This window comes from Triticum dicoccoides, chromosome 3A (genome assembly GCF_002162155.2).
Source record: "Triticum dicoccoides isolate Atlit2015 ecotype Zavitan chromosome 3A, WEW_v2.0, whole genome shotgun sequence".
NCBI lineage: Eukaryota > Viridiplantae > Streptophyta > Magnoliopsida > Poales > Poaceae > Triticum > Triticum dicoccoides.
This window is the reverse complement of record NC_041384.1, coordinates 266,836,124-266,857,467: the sequence shown is the minus strand read 5'-3', so window position 1 is coordinate 266,857,467 and position 21,344 is coordinate 266,836,124. Positions and strand designations below refer to the sequence as shown.

Sequence of the window (21,344 nt, the reverse complement as noted above, 5' to 3'; positions counted from 1 at the left end):
GAATATGATAATGCAATCTGAATATTGCGAATATAGATGAAGTATTGATAAAGGTGGGATCCGAAAGCAGTCTTGGTCTGGTCGTTGGACACAAACGAAGTACATGAAGTTGCAATGGCTAACTTTTAACTAAACAAATCCGAAGGAAAAAGCTAGTAGATGGATATACTTATATAGGAGCAAGGGGTGGCAGCCAAGGAGGTGGAAGGATGTCCCAAGGCAACCTAAAACTAACCTAGGTCGTACAAGGCTCATGGGCCCAAGTGGAGGTGGTGCAACACCTTTGGACTTGTTGTTTGACTCGAACTAGCGGGTGCACCCGCGCATTTGCGCGGCTAGAGTAGTTTTTGTTATGTTTTATATTTGGGGCAGTTGATGTCTTCTGTTTGAATTTATGAATTTGAACATGTAGTGTACATAATTTTATAATATTTTTTAGAGCCTCACTATTCATATGTAGTTTCCAATTTCTCTATCTACTCCTATTTTAGTTTGGCCTGACATATTGTTCTTATTTTTTATCGCATCAAATGACATTCATTTTGAATTGTTTATAGTACATCGAGAAATGCTAAAAGTTGTTTATTTTCCAACATGAATTTTGGCATGTAATTTATATATATTCCTATCATTCAAAAATGTTTGTTGATTCATACTAATCTTGCTGATTATCTAATGGTGAAAAATATAAAGATTTATATCATATCTGATCCTTTGAATAACAATGGATAAGTTTCATCTATTTTCTGGGGGAAGTATAAGTTCCATCTTTTTAAGAGCATTTTTCACCAGCACATTCATGGTTTTTAATGTTTGCATCTGTGTATACCGAGAAGTATATATATATATATATATATATATATATATATATATATATATATATATAGTGTTGCTATTCATCACCTAGGGTGCAGAATAAGTTATTCTTCACCCAAGGTAATCTTACGGTCGCTTCATAAAAAAATTACGTTTGAATTACAAATAGTTACATTCATATTGATTCACTACATAAAATTTGGTATAAGAAAACAAAAAAATAGGTTATAAGACCATAAATATCGCATTTTTATGTATGTTTTTACGTTCGTAACTTTACATAACATAAAATATTTTTTACGGCGAGTATATATTTTCTTACGTTCTCTTTTTACGTATGAAATAAGATAAAATTTAAGAAACTAAAAATACGATGCATTGACGTCAAAATAGAGAGGGGGTGAAGAATAACTATTCCTCACCCAGGGTGACGAATAGCGCGACCCTATATATATATATATATATATATATATATATATATATATATATATATATATATATATATATATATATATTTGTACCCAATCTTGCATAGCCAATGTATGATGTGTTCCGGCAAAAAGAAAAGATGTATTATGTGTCATGCCTAACATACTTTTCTGCAAGCCCATTAGAGTGAAGATGATTACCACTCCGTATAAAAAAATTTCTAAGTAAAACAGCCGGTAGTCCCAGTCCCAGTCATTTACACAGAACTCTCAGCCCTAAAAAGATACCTACATAGAACTCTCTCTCCTTTCCCTCTCAGTAAAAAAAAGAACTCTCCTCCCATACGATCCCCACCAGGCACCTCATACACATCCGCCATTTCTTCCAATTTGCCGCCGGCGAAGGACGATGTCGATGTGCCCCATTAGGAAACTAATCCTCATGCTATCCCAGATCCGCATGTCGCTTCTTTTCTTCTGATTTTTCTTCCTTGGTGGTGGCACATGTGGCTGGGTGAGCGTGTGGATCTCGGCGAACTCGTCGACCCTGGCAACGCGGTCACGGAGATGTCCAGTGAGAACGCGGGTTGTGCTACTCAAAGTTGTCGTAGCCAGAGTTTCTGGATGTTGGAGCTGCGAAGGCATTGATGGAGTTCGTGGATGAAGAAATATATGCAAGACGTGAGTATCTTCTGCGAGTCGATGTTAGTTGTTGCCCTCCTGCTGTCCAGACTTCTACCAAATGTAAGTGTTATTTGAACCATATAAGTTTTTTTAAGTTGAATGATATAGAAATCAGAATAAGATTTTATCTTCCCGTTACTAAACAACTTTTCGTGTGAAATCAAAAATTATACCAAAAATTTCTGTGTGGAGCAGTGCACTTATACTTGTTCTCTGAATTCTGTAGTAGAGAACACAGTAAAGCAAACATATGGATCTGCTGGAATTAAGTCTAACTGAACCTAGCAACAGACCCTTGCATTTAATTATTGATTGACAGTAAAACAAAGGAATTTTAGATGCACTTTTACCGATCTAGATAACAGAAGCATCAACTTAATGTGAGACATGCATGCGTCTAGCTGCAGGTTAAGTTTTCAAGTTCAGCGATTTAGGTGCGGCTAGTTTTGTTGTTGGCTTCTTGCGTCTTAATTACCATGTAGAGGCACTGCTATATGGTGAACATACACAATGTTATATGGTGCACACACAAATGTAAGGCGTCTGAATTAGCTACACATATAGTTTCTTATCTTGATTATGGAATCTTGTCGGCTAATATGGTTTCTGAGAATCATGTTTATTAGAGTGGTTATTATTCAAAAAAACTTCTGCCCATGCAGAAAGGAAGCTGCATGTACACACTTGTTAACATCTGTATGCATGAAAGCAGTGTATGTAAAAAATAATATGCATTGCCATGTTCTTACTAAGGTCATGATTTACCTCTTCCACATCTCATCTCTTAGTGTCTGGCTATGTTTTTATATTGTTTTGAAAAATTGCCGCCATGAGATCAAGTCTAAACATTGTTCAGTCTCGCCTTATCATCTCGGTTCCTTCGCCTAAACATGTTTTAATTGCATTCCTTGATTACGACAATACAGTTGCAATCATGCTTATCTTTTGGTTATTAATTAGTATGTAACTTGCTCATCTAAGAAAATGTAACTACTCATTGAAAATTGCTAAATTATCCTCTTATTTTAATTTACTGGATTCTTTTTTATGGACTTCATATAGAATATCTTTGATTCTTTTCCAAACATTTTTATTACAAAATTAATTTTAAAACCAATTTTTGGGTGTTCACCAGATACAATGTTTTCTTAACTCATCTAATGCAGATCCTGTACGAATCTATGGATTTGATATTTCAATTAGTTGGACGCTCATCGCTTCTATATTCAATGCGCGGTAGGTTGATAAGTGTATGGGATATTTTGATGTGTTAGCTATAGTATTATAGGTGTCTATTTTCTTATTTCTCATGCAAGTATGGAGATAAGCATGCATACATGTATGCTAGCTTTCCTGTTTGCATGCGTGCATGTGGGAGTTGCAAATTAGTGTTGATTTTTTTTGCAAAAATAAGATTTGCATTCAATTAGAATCCTAGATAGACAGGGACACATCTCTTCCATGTACGGCATACATGTTCGGGGAAGACTCATATATATTTTCATTATTATCCGATAAGGCGTTTTTAATTTGGTATAGACCTTCTTGTGTTTTTTCTGCCATGTATGTGCTTTTTATTCCCGATAACAGACCTCTTGTAGTTTGCTCTTTCTAGTTGGTTTCCTTTTCTAACTAATGTCTTTGTATGCGTGTTGGACTCCCCTATACGTGTGTTATCTCACGGAAGTTGGTGTGCCTTTTCTTTTTGAGTTGAAGTTGGTGTGCTTTTTCTAACTAAAATGTGTACGTATGCATGTTGGACTTCCCTGTACATCCTCTCTAGGGGAAAAAAAGAGAACTCCTTGTAGATGTGTCAATGATCTACTGTGTACGCGCTCTATGTCTTACGTAACCTTTTCATCTTTAAAGCTCATCCGCTATAATAAGAATCAATGGAGTTTATATTTTTAAATTAATATGTACCGATTGATTGTCGTCATACAGAAAGGAAGCTACATGTACATACTTGTTAACATTTGTATGCATGAAAGCAGTGTATGGCAATAATAATATGCATTGTCATGTTCTTACTAAGGTCATGATTTACAAAGAGATCTTCTAAAATTAGAAGATCTCTTTGTATACTATATATATTCTTTGCGCTATCTTCGCTTGGGCACTCTATGTCGTCAATCAACACCTTTAATCCTTCTGTGTATGTGACTCTTGATAATGCCACATATAGTTGCCCATGGCAGATGACTTGCTTAGGCAAATATAGGCCCACCTTCTTTAGGGATTGACATTGGCTTTTATTTATGGTCATTGCAAAATAAACTGATAGAGGATATTGCCTTCTTTTCAGCACGAAGGGCCACTTCAAGTCGCTTGGTGACATAATGATTTCAGGTATGTATACCTTGTCACTGACGTGTGTTCCTGTGATTATTTGTGCCTCAATGTACCTTTTGCCCAGCTGTGTGATAGTCATTCTTGTGCCATTGCATAAACTTGCCGCTTGATTGATGTTCCGTAGGAGCATCACCTGCAAGCCTACCTTCAGTTTTAGCTCGTGGATTGGAATTCCTGGGAAGGTCATGTTGTTGAGGAACTCTGCTAGACACATATTCTCCATTGTGTTGTAATTCATTGTTGCCTTGCATACAGTGTCCAAGTATAGGTATGTCATCTCTTCACCTTGTATTTGGCTCATTATGTAGTAATTTATCTTCTCTCAACTATTTCATTCCTTGGACACAGTATTGCTCTTTCTTCGACAAATTCACTGTTACGATAGTTTTGCTGCAAGTTTGGGTACGTGATTTTTACTATCTCTTCTTTGGGGTCTTCTCCTTTAAGTAGAAGTAGGTCTTTAGGTATTCTTACCCAATCATCTGCTTCATCATTTTTTTATCGCAATTTGATCCATTCTGCAAATTCGGCCACATTTTGCTTTTGTATTGGATCTTCTGACAAACTTTAGCCGCATGTTTTCAGTTAGAAAAATATTTAAAAGTACTTCCATAGGTATGACCTTTGACCGAGGCATTTACTATCTGCTCTTTGTTATCACTTGAAGTATTTTTCTGAAGTCGCCTTCTAGCACAACTGTCATGTCACTAAATGGCCTTTCGTCACTATTTTCGTTTGTGAACCTTAGAATATCCCTAAGGCTTTTTTCTAGTGCATCGAAGCAGTGTTTGTCATAGGAGCCTCGTCCCATAATATCACCGAGGTTTTCTTTACCAGTTCAGCCAAATGTGATCCTTGTTTTATTTTACATGTTGATTCTTCCGTCGTATTTATTGGAATGTGGAATCTTGAGTGCGCTGTTCTTCCACCTTATAGGAGCAAAGCTGCAATGCCAGATGATACTACCGAAATCACTTTCTTTCCTTCTGATCGTAGCTTCGTTGTAATTGCTTTCCATAGGTAAGTTTTGCCTGTGCCACCATAGCCTTCTACAAATATATGTTTTCCAAGTCCTTTCTTAGCTGATTCTATTATTGCATCAAAGGTCATTATCTAGCTGTGGTTGACATTGCTTATTATGGTTTCGTGCTCATTCTTTAGTGCCTCCATGTCGTAGATAAGTTCTTCGTTTATCATTCTGTTCCCAAGTTGTTCAAGTTCTATAGCATTTCGTAGTTCTATGTATGGATAGTCCTTTAGTGTTTTTCTTGCTTGCCTCATTAGTTTCTCTATCTCCACTTGCAGGGTGTCCATAGTAGATTCTCCCAATAGCGAAGCCCCTTTTCCGCTCCTCAGGTTTTGGTTTCGCTTTTCCATACAAATTTTGATGGTAATTCTGCATAGGTTAATTCTTTTCCCGCCTCATGTATTTTGTTTGCCTCCATCCACTCAGTGAACTTAGTACTCGTGGATCCTGGCCTTCTTACTATCTTCTCTATGTCAGTGGAGTCCAGAAAAATAAGTTCTTGCTCATTTTTAATGTGGAATGGTAGTCTCTCGACTGGTGGATCATGATGGTGTATATCAAACAGGAATGTTTGCCAGCATGCTTCAGTTGTTGATATGTATCTCATCTCTAGGTATTTCTTGATGTCATCATAGTCATTTGCTGCATCTCTTCCCTTTAGCAAGGTTGTTACCTGGTCGTCATCTTTATGGATGTTCTTAAATAGGTAGGTACTTGATTGACCTTGGCCTGTGGCACCACTTGACATTTATGTGAGCTTGGAATTGGCCAAAAGGTTTCGGTTGTAGGGTACGACAAATCTATCGTTGAGCATTGCTCCTCCCTTTTTGATTTTCCTTCCATTGTCTCGCCTTCTATATACTGGAAAGCCATCCTCATCGTTTGTGGTATCGACATTGTATCCTTTTGGGAAGTGCTTAGTGCATCTGTTGTCAATCATGCATGATGATTTTGTATTTGACACTCTGCAAGGCCCGTGCATCATGAAATTTTCCACAGTTTCATATCCATCCGGATCGTCATCTTTGTCTGGGATCTCCGCACCGATTATTTGGTCGATTTGTAATGTTACTTTGCACGTGTATCATATCTAGGCTAATAAGCTCATCGGTGGTAGGATTGAATGAATCCCATATTCACATTTGTTTTACTTGAATGTTCCAGTGATGTCCCCTTGTATTTAAGTCGCTCAACTTGTTACATGCCATAGTGTTTTGCCTTGAATATTAATAGGGAACAATTTTTCAATTGATACAATATTTATAAAGATTATATCTAGAGAAAATAAGACTGTTAATAACAATTACTAAATTATCTGATGATTCAGGCCAAAAGTGCTTTGGCGTCCCTTCGTCCGATGTCGATTGGAGTAGCTGGGCGTGGCTTCGTCATGCGTTGAGCGTGCTTTGGCGTGACTTCATCGGACGTCAAGTGAAGCGGCTGGAGGTGGCTGAGGTGGCTTTTCATGTCGACGTCGAGTTGCCTAGTCGCGTGTGACGTCTTTGCTGACTTCTAATTCTTTGGGTGTGTGCTTCTGCGGCCGGCTGTACTCATTTATATATGGGTGGAGGTGTGTGGGTTCAGGTGGTTGTGACCGTGGAGAAAGCAGATCGGTCTTTTTTCGTGTCATGGTTCCTGTTTTGGAAGTTTCTCATGTGAGGTCTGGTTAGGTCCAATCGTTGTCCTTATTTGTTTAGGTTTCCTATTATTTTTGATTCCTTGACCCATTGATTGAAATATATTTTTTCTGTTTCTGCGGGCTAGTTGACGTTCGGATGGAACCTATGTGCGTTGTTTGTACGTGGCATGTTTTACTACTTGTACATGTACACATATTTTTATGTAACGTTTCCATATTTTAATCTCAGCCATTAAAAGATAAAATAAATGATCAAAATAATTTAATCTATGTGGACGCACGTAATGGTTTGTTTTACTTCTGTTTTAAGTATATAATAGAAGATTCTGCTGCAGCGTCAGATTGTTTCGTCGATATCTCAATGCTTCGGACGAATTTGAAGGTGATTTCAATTGAGTTGGAAAGAGCACTAAATCTACTTTCCAAAAAAAAGAATCACCCAATTTGGAGTCCGTATGAAAAAGTTGTTGACGTTTTGATTCAGGTATATCTGTGCAGTCTGAATCTGAATCCAAAACGTGAGAGACTTGGACTCTATCTTCTTTTGGCCCAAAAGTGACGTGAGAGGACTTTTTGAGCAGAACCTAAACTTCTCATTTTCCCTTATCTTCATATGTGGATTGTACAAATGTCTCATACACCTACAATTAGACAAAACACAAAAGTGTGAAGTATTTTTATTCTAAATAACATAAATAGATTATTGAATAGTTTGCACTAAAAATCACCTGACAAATATGCATGTATGCAATATTTTTGGTCGTATCCAAGGTAGTCATGTCCTCATCACACCCCAAGTAAATATTCAAGGATACTCAAGTGTCTAAGCTTGGGGATGCCCCGGAAGGCATCCCATCTTTCTTCAACAAGTATCAGTATGTTTTTAGTTTTGTGTCATTCACGTGACATATGGGAATAAAGAGGACTTGCTACTTAATGCTATGGTTGGGTTTCACGACCTTAATGATCTTTAGTAGTTGCGGATGCTTGCTAGAGTTCCAATCATAAGTGCATATGATTCAAGTAGATAAAGTATGTTAGCTCATGCCTCTCCCTCATATAAAGTTGCAAGAATGATTACCGGTACTTGTTATCGATTGCCTAGGGACAAATAACTTTCTTGTTGACACAAAGCCTTTTTCTAAACACTTAACTTTTCTGATCTTGCAAAGTACTTCTAGTTCTGTTGTTGCAAAGTAGTTATAGCATCACACCTACAAAATAGTTTCATACCTGTTTCCGATAAAGCAAATGTCAAGTGTGCATAGAGTTGTATCGGTGGTCGATAGAACTTGAGGGAATATTTGTTTTGCCTTTAGATCCTCGTTGGGTTCGACACTCTTATTTATCGAAGAAGGATACAAATGATACCCTAAAATTGTGGGTTATCAAGATGGTACATATAACATGTGTTCCGATTGTCGTCCTATTAATGCTATTACCGTGGGTTATCGTTATCCCATTCAAGAAAGATGAACTTAGCGGAGCCACCATTTTTTCTAAAACTGAGCTTAAAAGTGGCTACTATCAAATACGTATCCAAGAAGGTGATCAATGGAAAACCGCATTTAAGATCAAATTTGGCTTATATGAATGGCTTGTTATGCCAATGGGTTTATCCGAAGCACCTGGTACTTTCATGCGAGTCATGTACTTTGTTCTTAGGCCCTACATTGGTGTATTTGTTGTGGTCTATTTTGACGATATTCTTGTGTTTAACAAATCCCTCGAAGACCATGTCACCCATCTAATCGTGTTGCAAACTCTTAGGAAAGAGTGCCTTTACGCTAATATGGAAAAATGCCTTTTCGGTGTTGATAAGCTTGTTTTCTTGGGTTTTATTGTGTCTCCTAAGGGTGTTCATGTTGATGAATCTAAGATGAACGCTATTAAAACTTTGCCCCAACCAACTAACTTGCAACAAGTGCGTAGCTTCCTTGGTTTAGCCGGTTTCTACCATAGATTTGTTAAGGATGTTAGCACCATTGCATCTCCTTTACATGCTTTGAGTAAGAAGTATGCACCCTTTGTTTCGGGACCATCTCAAGATAGAACATTTAATGAGCTTAAGAGTTTGCTTACTCATGCTCCCGTGCTTGCATTACCCAACTTTGACAAACCCTTTGAAATTCATTGTGATGCTAGTGGTAATGGCACAGGAGGTTTGTTGACGCAAGAGAAGTGCCCCATAGCTTACTTTAGTGAGAAACTTTCCGGAGAGCAACACAATTACCCCATCTATGACAAAGAGCTATATGCTTTAGTGCGAGTTTTGCATGAATGGGAACATAATCTTAGCCCTCATGAATTTGTCATCCATACGACCATGAAATGCTTAAATACCTTAAGCGTCAAACTAAGTTGAACAAGCATCATGCTAAATGGAGTGAGTTCACTGAGTCATTTCCTTATGTCATCAAGTATATTAAAGATAAGGAAAATGTTGTGGCAAACACTCTTTCCCACATATGCATGCTTGTCACCAAACTTGAAATGAAAGTCATTGGCTTTGAGCACATAAAAGACTTGTATGCGCATGATCCTACTTTTTCTATTCCATATGCCAAATGTTTGACACATACATCTTGGGAACGCTATTACATCAGAAATGATTATCTTATGAGAGCTAACAAACTATGCATCCCCGAGTCTTCTCTTTATTTATTACTTTTGAAAGAATCTCATGGAGGAGGACTAATGGGACACTTTGGATGCGACAAGACATTTGCTACACTCTCCAAGAACTATTTTTAGCCAAAGATGTTCCGTGACGTCTCACGTTTCACCAACCGATGCTCTAAATGCCGCAAAGCTAAGTCTAAATCTCAATCTCATGGCCTTTATATGCCACTTCCAATTCCATATCACCCAAGGGAAGATATTAGTATGGACTTTGTGCTTGGTTTGCCTAGAACTAGAAATGGAAAGGACTCCGTGTTTGTTGTTGTGGATCGATTCTCTAAAATGGCACATTTCATACCATGCAACAAGATAGACGATGCTTCACATGTTGCAAATCTTTTTTGTAGGGAAATCTTGCGCCTACATGGAGTGCCTAAGACGATTGTCTCGGACCGCGACGTTAAGTTCTTGAGTTACTTTTGGAAGACCTTATACACCAAGCTTGAAATAAAGCTTTTGTTCTCTTGGGCATACCACCCTCAAACCGACGGCCAAATGGAGGTGACGAATCGAATGATCTCCACTCTCTTAGATGTGTTTATCAGAAGAACATCAAGGAGTGGGAAGAGTACCTACCCATTGCCGAGTACGCCTACAACCGCGCAAGATACTCGACTACCGGCAAGTCCCCCTTCGAGGTCGTCTACGGTTTCAACCCGTTGTCCCCATTGGACATTCTTCCTCTACCATTACAAGAGCACATCAACATGGACGCGAGTGCATGAGTGAACTATATCAAGAAGATGCATGAAGATACAAGGCACACCATCGAGCGACAAGTACACCGACTTGCGACCAAGCTCAACTTCAACAAGCAACACATGATATTCAACATTGGAGATCTCGTATGGCTACACCTACGCAAGGACCGCTTCCCCATTGAATGCAAGTCCAAACTTGTACCACAAGCCGATGGACCATTCAAGGTGCTCGAGTGCTACAACAACAATGCTTACGAGATCGATCTCCCGCGTGAAAAGTACAACATGAGCGACATCTTCAATGTCAAATATCTAGCTCCCTACCATGGTGATGAAGATTTCAATCCTAGGTCAGATCTTTCCCAAGAGGGGGAGATGATGCGTAGCACCCCAAGGTCATCACCATGGACCTACCTACGTCTCCCACGACACCACTTGGACCAATGACAAGAGCTGGAGCAAAGGCTATCGAAGATAAGGTGAACTCGCTCATCTCTGAACTACCACTTACTAAATGTGACACATGGCTACTACCTCAAGTGGAAACACTATGTGTGATCAGGTACCTAGAGGACAGCCACGGATCAGCTACACCCAAGGGAGAAGACGGCGAGGGCACCAGGTACAAGGAGTGAGAAGAAAAGCAGCCTGAAAGTCCTCATCCGTCGAACGACCGACCCCGATCGGACGACCGACGCTTGGAGCATCAGCCCACCGACCAAGTCCCAGCCAGAAGAGGCTCCAGCGCCCGGACGTCCGACAGCTATCGGATGGCCGATACCCTCCAGCCACCAGCCACCAGACGACCAACGCCCTACGGAAATCGGACACCTCTGGGTCCGAGCCAAAACATCAGAAGAATTGAGACCTCCGGACGACCGACGCACCGGGCATCCGACCCCGACCAGACGACCGACGCACCGGACATTCGACCCTGACCAGACGACCGACCAAGCGCCAACAGAGCCAAAACATCGGACGGTCGACCCTGGACGGACGTCCGGTCCCATGCGAGCCACCGGACGACCGATGGTGGTCGGACGTCCGACTCCTATATGTCGCCCGCGTGTTGGGCTGAAGCCCACTTACCCTTTCGTGGCTCTAGACTATGAATAGACCTCCTGCTCCCTCTTTCTAGGCTTAGCGTTGTGATAGCTCATATGTGAGATAGAGCCTCGCTCATCCATCCGGATCTACTCCACCGAGAAAGACCGTCACCTCCTCGGAGAAGATCCACTTGGATTCAAGACCTCTAATGGGAAGACCTCAAGACCTCTTCACGGAGAAGAACTCGTTACCTATGTATCGTACTTTGTTGGATTCGAATCATGTATCTCATTGTGTTTCGAGAATCTAGCATATGTGTGACCGAATTTTGTTGGTTTGAGAGTTTTCTCTTGTGTATCCCCTTGTTCCCCTCTTGTGGTCATTCGTAGGATCCGCTCCAATCGTGAAAGATCGGCCTGAGGGTTTCCACCCTACATCATGAAGTCCCCCATATCCTCGGCCGAGTCCATCCTCTCTCCCTCACTCTCCCCTCTCTCCATAGGCTCTCCGGTGGTTAGGTGCTCCTGCCCAAGGACATCTACTCCTCCATGGCACCCAACAAGTCTGCCTCCTCGCGTCGCTGGCATCCAGGACCTCTCCCGTCTTCCCCCTCGCCTCCACGCCACCACAAGGGAGCACCTCACCACCGGTGAGCTGCCCTGATGTGCCCTCCGTCTCCTTCCTTTCTCCCTGGTTTCTCTTTTTCCCTCCCCCTCTCCCTTCCATTTTACTCACCTCCCATGCCCATGCCTGTGCAGGTCGTCAAAATGGCCAACCAGGAGCTCTCCACCTTGGCCTCCAATGAGGATCCTCACACCGTTGTCTTTCTCTACACTGGATCTGGTCCCTCTCCAACAGCCGTCACCGGATCTGGTCTGCCGCTACCTGTCCGCACCTCCGGCGACCCCTGTCGTCACTGGATCGAACCATTGACAACATGCACGGGGTCGAGATATTTTTTGGTTTTTGAAATTAATAGTAGTAGCGCAGGTCACAGACACGCGCTACTACTAACACACATACTAGTAGCGCGGGATGCATCGCACTACTACTACCAGTTAGCTGTAGCGTCATAGTAGTAGCGCGGGCACCCGCGCTACTACTAGTTGTTTAATCCACGCTACTACTAGGCTTTTTCCTAGTAGTGCTACGACACGTTTCTTCAATGGACTCAATCATCATATCAAGAAGATCGTCGACATCCAACCGTACTCAAACCTCATCGAGCTAGTACACCAAGCCACCAAGGCGGAGCCACAAGTACAACATGACTTCAAGTATGCCAATTTCTCTTCCAAGTTCTATGGCTTCTCCAACACCCAAGATTCAATGACTCCAACACCGTCTACCTCAAGCAAGCCTTCTACAAGCAACGGCGACAAGTCAAGTTACAAGAAAACTTCGAAAACCTCAAGTCGTCCTCCTACTTCAAGCAACTTCAAGCCGAGAGCTTCATCATATAAAACTCCACCGGATGAGACCATAAGACAAGTTCCACCAAATGCTTCACATGCGGTGGCCGAGGCCACAAGTCCTTTAAATGTACCAACAAGCGCACCATGATTTTCAGCGATGACGGTACATACGACTCCATGAGTGAAGGAGAAATGGAAGCCCTTGAGAATCTGGCTATGCACCGACAAGTGAATATGGATGACGATGATCAAGTCTTTTGTGACGAAGATTTGAGCCTCGCTCTTGTTGTCTCCAAGGTCTTGACACTTCAACATCAACAAGACGAACACCAAAGATGCCATATCTTCCACACTAAGGCCCGCATACATGGAAGGTCCGTGAAGGTCATCATCAACGGAGGAAGTTGCCTTAATTTGGCAATTGAAGAACTATGCTCCAACCTCCAACTGGTCAAGATGAAGCAACCTCATCCCTACAAGGTCCAATGGTTAAGCGACTCTAGCACTATTCAAGTGGAGCACGTGGTGCAAGTTTCCTTCAAGATAGGAGCATATGAAGACACGTTGGAATGTGATGTCGTTCTGATGTCCGTTTTCCGTCTCATTCTTGGACGACCATGGCAATTTGACCGACGCGTCATCCACAACGGGTGTACCAATCACTATAGCTTCAAGATGAAGGGCAAGGAGTATGTGCTATGACCAATGTCTCCAATCCAAGTGATCGCCAACAAGAAAGCCACCCATCGTGGAGAGAATAGTGAGAGAGTGAACCACCAAAAAGAGAGTGAGCGCCACAAGCCCAAATTGAGTGCCTCCACGATGAGTGACAAGAAAAACTTAGTACTATTTGCCACCAAAAGTGAGGTGAGAAAATTGTGTGAGAACCCATCAAGTGTTATGCACTATGTCCTTTTGTGCAAGGACGAGACACCAAAAACTAACACCACTCACAATCTACCTTTAGTCTTATCTTCTCTATTGCAGGAATTCCAAGATGTATTCCCCGACGAGCTACCTTTGGGTCTACCTCCACTACGAGGCATCGAACACCGCACCGACATCATCCCCGGAGAACCTCTTCCTAACAAGGCCCCCTACCGCGTCAACCTCGAGGAAACCAAGGAGATCCAACAGCAAGTACAACATCTCATAGACAACGGCCATGTACGAGAAAGCTTGAGCCCTTGTGCCGTCCCGATAATCCTTGTTCCCAAGAAAGATGTTACATATCATGTGTGTTCCGATTGTCGTCCTATCAATGCTATCACGGTTAGGTATCACTATCCTATTCCACGCTTAGACGACATGCTAGATGAGCTTAGCGGAGCCACCATCTTCTCTAAAATTTATCTTCAAAGTGGATACTATCAAATATGCATACAAGAAGGTGATGAATGAAAAACCACATTCAAAACCAAGTTTGGCTTGTATGAATGGTTGGTCATGCCAATGGGTTTTCCGAAGCACCCGACACCTTTATGCGTGTGATGCATTTTGTCCTTCACCCGTACATTGGCGTATTTGTTGTTCTACTTTGACGATATGCTTGTATTTAGCAAATCTCTTAAAGATCGTGTCACTCATCTTAGAACCATGTTGCAAACTCTTAGAAAAGAGCGCCTTTATGCTAATATGGACAAATGCCTTTTTGGTGTTGATAAGCTCGTTTTCTTGGGTTTCGTTGTGTCTTCTAAGGGTGTTCATGTTGATGAATCTAAAATCAATGCTATTAAAACTTGGCCCCATCCAACCAACTTGCAACAAGCACGTAGTTTTCTTGGTTTAGCCGGTTTCTACCATAGATTCGTTAAGGACTTTAGCACTATTGCATCCCCTTTGCATGCTTTGAGTAAGAAAAATGCACCTTTTCTTTGGGGACCATCCCAAGATACCGCATTTAATGAGCTGAAGAATTTTCTTACACATGCTCCTTTGCCTGCATTACCCAACTTTGATAAACCATTTGTGCGATGCTAGCGGTGTTATGGCATAGGCGGTGTGTTAATCCAAGAGAAGCACCCCATAGCTTACTTTAGTGAAGAACTTTCTGGAGCACAAATCAATTACCCCATCTATGATAAAGAGTTATATGCTTTAGTTAGAGTCTTGCATGTTTGTGAACATTATCTCCGCCCTCATGAGCTCATTCTTCACACGGATCATCAAACACTCAAGTATCTTAAGGGTCGAACTAAGTTGAACAAGCATCATGCTAAGTGGAGTGAATTCATTGAGTCATTTCCTTATGCCATCAAGTACATAAAAGGTGAGGAAAATGTTGTGGTGGATGCACTTTCCCATTGATGCATGTTTGGAATTGAATGTCATTTGCTTTGAGCACATAAACGACTTTTATTTGCATGATCCTACTTTTGCTATTCCTTATGCTAAATGTATGACGCATACATCTTGGGAACGCTATTTCATCAAAGATTACTATCTTATGAGAGCTAACAAACTATGTATCCCTGAGTATTCTCTTTGTTTGTTACTTTTGCAAGAATCTCATGGAGGAGGACTTATGGGACACTTTGGACGTGACAAGACATTCGCAACGCTCTCCAAGAACTACTTTTGGCCCAAGATGTTCCATGATGTCCTACGCTTTACAAACTGATGCTCTACATGTTGCAAAGTTAAGTGAAAAGCTCAATCCCATGGTCTCTATATGCCACTTCCTATTCCATATCACCTATGTGAAGAAATTAGTATGGACTTTGTGCTTGGTTTGCGTCAAACTAGAAATGGCAAAGATTCTGTGTTTGTTATTGTGGACCATTTCTCTAAAATGGCACATTTCATCCCATGCAACAAGATAGAGGATGCTTCACATGTTGCAAATCTTTTTTTGTAGAGAAATCTTGCACTTACATGGAGTGCCAAAGACTATTCTCTTGGACCGCGACGTCAAGTTCTTGAGATACTTTTGGAAGACCTTATGCGCCAAGCTCGGAATAAAGCTCTTGTTCTCTTTGGCATACCATCCACAAAGCGACGTCCAAACAGAGGTCACAAACTGGATGCTCTCCACTCTACTACGCGCGTTGAACAAGAAGAACATCAAGGAGTTGGAGGAATGTCTACCAATCGCCGAGTACGCCTACAACCGTGCAAGACATCCGACTACCGGCAAGTCCCCCTTCGAGGTCTTCTATGGCTTCAACCCATCATCCGCATAGGACATTTTTCCTCTACCTGTACAAGAGCGCATCAACATGGACATGAGTGCACGAGTGAGCTGCGTCAAGAAGATGCATGAAGATTCAAGGCACACCATCAAGCGCACAGTACAATGACTCGTGACCAAGCTCAACCTCAACAAGCAACCCATGCTATTCAATATCGGAGATCTCGTGTGGCTACAACTTCACAAGGACTATTTCCCCAACGAATGCAAATCCAAGCTTCTACCTCGAGCCGACAGACCCTTCAAGGTGCTAGCATGCTACAACAACAATGCTTACAAGATCTATCTTCCGCGCGACAAGTACAATGTGAGTGATGTCTTCACTGTCAGAGATCTCTCTCTCCCTATCATGGTGATGATGTTTTTGATCCGAGGTCGAATCTTTCCCAGGGGGGAGATGATGCAGAGTGTCCTTCGGTCATCCCCATGGACATATCTACATCTCCCACGACACCACTTGGACCAATGAGAAGAGCTCGAGCAAAGGCTATCGAAGATAAGGTGAACTCGCTCCTCTCTGAACTACCACTTTCTACATGTGAGACATGGCTACTACCTCAAGAAGAAATACTATGTGTGATCCAGTACCTAGAGGATAGCCATGGAGCAACTACACACAACGGCCATAACGGTGAGGACACCAAGTACAGGGTCCAAGAAAACGTGCTACCAGGAGTTCTACAGCCACCGGACGACCGGACCTCACCAGATGTCCGATGCCTGAAGCGCCGGCTCGCCAGCCAAGTTCCATCCTGCGCTCGCTACAGTGGTCGAACGACCGACACAGACCGGACGTCCGACAACCCCTAGCGACCAGACGACCGAGCCCCTCTAGACATCCGGTGTTACCCAATAGAAGGTAAATTATCGGAAGTCCGAAGCCTCCGGACGACCGACGACCGGACAACCGACCGGCTCCAGAAATCTGACGCCACCTGACCCGAGCCAAAATGTCAGACATCCGACCGTTTTCGGACGTCTGGACCCTCGCGAGCCACCGGACGTCTGACAGTGTCCGGATGATCGACGCTTGTCTGTGCACAGCGTGTTGAGCCGAGGCCCTTGTATCCTCTCACCCCCTTTGACTATATATACTTCTCCTCCTCCCTTTTTCTAGGGTTAGCAAGGTGATAGCTCATTTGAGAGATAGAGCTTTGCTCATCCATCATAATTTACCCCACCAAGAGAGACCGCGGCCTCTATGGAGAAGATCCAACTTGGATTCAAGACCCCTAACGGGAGGACCTGTCACATCCCTAGTTCTGGTATGACCTAGGCTAGCCTTCATGTTTGCATCATGTTTAAATTTCATTGAAACTTGAAATGTGGATTTGTGAAACCCTCAGAAATCATTTCTAGAAATGACCCAGATAAAATTTGCTCCAAAAAGGTCCAAGAAAATGTTCATGTTGCTCTCTGAAAATATTGGACAGAGATAAAAATCAAACCAATATTTTCATGAGCTCATAAATATTTATTTGGCCATTTGGAATTAATGCAATAATTATTTGCATTGGATATATATATGATATATTTATTTATATATGTCCAATAATTCTGATTTTTATGTGAGGGGCTCTGGAATATTTCAACTAGCTCCTACAATAAATTTCAGAAGAAAATAAGTTGATTTAGTATTTAACTAAATCAGGAAACAAATTACAGAAATAGAAAAGAATAACAAAAAGGGAAAAACCTCACCTGGCTTACCTGGCCCAGGAGAGATGCCGGCCCAGCTGGCTGGCCAGCCCGGCCCATCCCCTCCTCCCTTGTCGTCTTCCTCCTCTTGCCAGGAGGACGAAGGGCGCGTGGTCGCCGCGCGCGAGCCACCTCCTCCCTGCCTGCTTCATCCCAGACGCGTTGAGGCGACGCCACGCACCCCCCTGGATCCTCTCCCCTCCCTCTCGCTCACTCTCCTCCTCCCCAGCTCTCACCCACGCGACCACCGCACGCTACCGGAGTCGCCGCTCGCCGTAGCCATGGCCACCGGCCACTCCACTCCCTGTTGATGAGTCCCCGAGCTCCGCATCATCATCTTCTTCCTCCACGTCGAGCCAAGCAACCTGAGAAGAACCACAACACTGTCCCCAACGTTTTCTTTGACCTCGGTACCCGGAGGTCCTCGCCGGCGATTCACCTCGTCCAGGCCTCCCCCGAGCTCGCACTTGACGCCATCAAGACCGCTGTGAGCTCTCCTCCATCTCCCCTCCTTCCCCGTGCTCGATTCCGTGCCAAAGCCCTGCTAACCGTGGCAACCGCGAGTGCCTCACCGCCGGCCATGTCGCCGCCGTGGCCAGGGCCACCGTAGCTAGCGCCCGAGCACACCACCATGCTCAGTGCAACGCCAGGAGACCGTCGAGGCACTCCGTAGCCCCTGCCGTGCCCCGTGGCTCATTCTCGCCCGGAGCCGTGCTTCGGCCGCCGCCTCGTGCTCGATTCCGGTGAGCTCCAGCCGTCCCTGCCTCTCCCTCTTGCCCCATAAGACGCGGACGAGCTCTGGCTCCTCGCCCGTGGCCTCCGCCGCCCAAATGGTCACCGGAGGACCAAATCCGAGGCCCTTCTCCGCGTTCTACCTCGCTGGCGGCTAAATGCCGGCGGGTTGACCGTGTTTGACCCCCCAGTTGACCAGTTTTAACTCGTATGGGTCATTGACATGTGGGGCCCGGCCTGCTAATTTCTAATTTAGGATTAGTTTAACAACTAATTAAACCCTATTAACTAATTGGGTCACTGACGCGTGGGCCCAACCCTATTAACTAAACCAGTTTAGGTTTAATTTAATTTATGATTAGCCACAGACACTGACGTGTGGACCCCACATGTCAGGTTTGACCTGGTCAGCCGCCTTTGACTTGCTGACGCAATGCTGCTGTCATGCTGATGCAGTAATGGTTTTCTGGTTTTAAAATAAATCAGCAAATTCCAGAAATTGTTATAAACTTCAAAAATTCATAGAAATTCAACCATAGCTCAGATTGAAATAATTTATATACGAAAAATGTTTAGAGAAATTCAATCTATCCATCTGTACCATTTTCATGCATGACAAACCAACCTATACATGCTGTATATATGAAAACACACTTATGGCATATTTAAGAGCTTAATTTGGAGTTGTATTTGAACCCTTGGTTCAAATGGACTTCAACCAAATAAATGCTAGATGCATTAACTCAAACAACATCAAATACTCATGCCATGTTCATGCATCATAATGTTGCATATGCTTGTGTTTGATTTTCGACACCGTTCCTTCTCGATTGGTCCTGCTCCGGAGACCGATCCAGAGTACCTGTCAGTGGAGCAGTGCCCCCTGTTGATCTACCAGGCAAGCAAACCCCCTTTGTTCATTCCGATACAACCCTACTCTTTCACTCCTGCTCTCATTTAATGCATTAGGACAACAACGATTCAACTGCTACTTTTTAATGCGGTAGTTGAACCCATTCCTCTGCATGACCTGTCATTGCCACAGTAAATAGTTAAAACCCACTAGCATGTGTAGGAGTTGATTGAGCCATGTGGTGTTCCTACCATGCATTGCCTGCTATTTCTTAGAGTATGTCAGGTCTGATTCATTGGGAATGAATTGGAGTACAGTGCTATGTTCTGATGTTGAGAGTTGAGTGTGTGAACACGATTTGGTAAAGGCAGTGGTGAGAGGCCATGTAGGAGTACATGGTGGGTTGTCTCACTGGAACCGTCCCTAAGAACTGAGTTCTGTGTATGTTGTCCAATGACTCGATACTACCACACATTGGGTTCCGGTAACTCGACCCCTCTCGACTTATTAACCAACTTGATCTCTGTCCAGGAGTAGCAACTAGTTTTGGTGTTTGTAGGTAGTGTTAGTAGTCTAGCAAGTGGCACCCGGCCAGGTGGGTTTGGGACAGACTAGGCACAGTGGCACGGTGTACCAAGTGGCACCCGGATGGTGGGCTTGGGAACCCTGCTCACACTGTTTGGGGCCGTGAGCGACACCCCGGCCGGATCTCCTTGCGGATGGAACCGAAATAGGCGATAAACCTGGATGAAAGACTTGTGTGGTTAGTCAGGTCGTGGCCGACACCCTCTCCAGGCTTCCGCTTGAAGGTTGCCGAGGTACATGACGTGTACATGGTGATAAGTGGTGAGAGCGTGTGTGAAGAAGTACACCCCTACAGGGTTATCATGATCTATTCGAATAGCCGTGTCTGCGGTGATGGACTTCTTGGATGCTTACGTGGTACATAGACAACTTGAATTGGATACTCTAAAATGCTCAAGACAAGTGTGAGTGCTATGGATGGCTTTCTCGTAAGAAGACGAGGATGAATCCATAGTAGTGTATTGATGTGGTGATTAGTGGACTCGTGTGCGCTGCCTCACCTCAAAGAAGTTTCTCGTTCACGTAGAACAGGATAGCCACTGAGTCAAAGCTGGCTTGCTGCAACTAAACCCCACATTACCTTCTTGATACAAATGCATGTATGATAGGATCTGATGTAAGTCTTGCTGAGTACCTATGTACTCACGTTTGCTTTATTTATGTTTTGCAGGTGAGACATCTATCTCACTAGTAGTACCGCTTGGACTTCGACGAGTAGCTTGTTACCTCAGCTACGATCCTGTACCCTTGGGAGGGACTTGTAGTTAGTCAGGATTCTCAGCCTTTTTCCTTTTGTAGTTGTCTGTACTCAGACATGTAATGCTTCCGTTGCTTGTATGCTCTGAATGACGGGTCATGTGACCCCTGTTTGTATTTAATGCTATGTGGCTCTTCTGGGCCTTTAGCTATATGAGTTGCGTTATGTTGTGATGCCATGTTGTACAACACATACTTGCATGTTATGCGTACATGTGACGTGTATTGCTATGTGTGGGATCCGACAATCTAGTTGTTTATCCTTGGCAGCCTCTCTTATGGGGAAATGTAGTCTAGTGCTTCCTTGAGCCATAGTAGTCTGCTACAGCCCGGTTCACCGGAGTCCTGCTAGCCCAGCACTACTGCTCAGGACACTTGACTGGCCGGCATGTGTTTCACTTCATTCCTGTGTCTGTCCCTTCGGGGAAATGTCACGCGGTGACATCCGGAGTCCTACCTATCCTGCTACAGCCTGGGTTCCCCGGAGTCCTGTTAGCCCAGTGCTACAGCCCGGATTCACATGCTGCTGACCGACATGCTCGATGTGAATCATGTATGCCTGTCCCCATAGGTTAGTGCCGCTTTGTGTTCACGACTAGCCATGTCAGCCCGGGTTCTCTGTCATATGGATGCTAGCGACACAATCATATACGTGAGCCAAAAGGCGCAAACGGTCTCGTGCCAGGGTAAGGCGACACCCATGGGAATACCGTGCGTGAGGCCGCAAAGTGATATGAGG

The 21,344-nt window shown here is 43.4% G+C and overlaps 1 long non-coding RNA gene across 1 annotated transcript; it reads left to right on the top strand.

Moving 5' to 3' along the window:
• The first annotated feature begins 1,576 nt into the window (after positions 1-1,576).
• On the top strand, positions 1,577-5,910 carry LOC119271530. The gene is made up of 5 exons (XR_005134581.1): positions 1,577-1,988; positions 4,234-4,277; positions 4,405-4,548; positions 5,217-5,300; positions 5,586-5,910. It is a non-coding gene; the product is annotated as an uncharacterized LOC119271530 (long non-coding RNA).
• The last annotated feature ends 15,434 nt before the right edge of the window (positions 5,911-21,344 follow it).